Genomic DNA, 580 nt, shown 5'->3' on the forward strand with positions numbered 1-580 from the left:
CTTTCTCTAGGTCAGAGTACCCCGAAAGTTACGTGTCCGAAGAGCGGCGCTAATAACGCCCCCGTGATCACGTGACGGTTGCTATGGCGACCGCGAACGCCAGGGACGCTACCTCGCCACGGCTGCAGATTGCCTGGGGAGTTACTTCGTAACCTCGGTACCAATCATACGTGCTCTAAATATATATATTTTTTAGGGGGGTAAGTATGTTTACTTGTGATTTTATAACCGACTAGCCATTAAGATTAAAACAAGCAGTTACCGGGAAAGCTGGTGGGCTGTACGATGTTAGTTCGTATAGTAAATTAAGAAAAGGTGTTTTATAAACTTTCTATCAGTTTAAGGGTTTATATTGACTCGGAAATATCGACTGTCATTCACGGGAGTCCTGTTTCATCCCATACAACGATCGACCTGTTGATATTTACGAGCAGCTTTTAGATGAACTAGATGGTGTTGATATAAACTCATCAACAATTTATTCACGTTATGACTCCAAGAATTATGACACTGCAAACGTTTCGTCTGGTTCTTGTCAGTGTATCTGTCTGTATATTTAGCTTTCTATCCACCTATATAT

At 41.9% G+C, this 580-nt stretch overlaps 1 protein-coding gene across 1 annotated transcript in view; it reads left to right on the plus strand.

The window, feature by feature from the left end:
- The first annotated feature begins 93 nt into the window (after window positions 1-93).
- The window catches only part of LOC119589300 (uncharacterized protein CFAP97D2-like), a 2,876-nt gene continuing 2,389 nt past the window's right edge, over window positions 94-580 (plus strand). Inside the window, exon 1 of the mRNA XM_037937923.1 lies at window positions 94-200. The gene's annotated coding sequence lies outside the window, so the exon portion shown is untranslated. The remainder of the gene's footprint in view (window positions 201-580) is intronic.

Source organism: Penaeus monodon, chromosome 25 (genome assembly GCF_015228065.2).
Source record: "Penaeus monodon isolate SGIC_2016 chromosome 25, NSTDA_Pmon_1, whole genome shotgun sequence".
Taxonomy (NCBI): Eukaryota; Metazoa; Arthropoda; class Malacostraca; order Decapoda; family Penaeidae; genus Penaeus; species Penaeus monodon.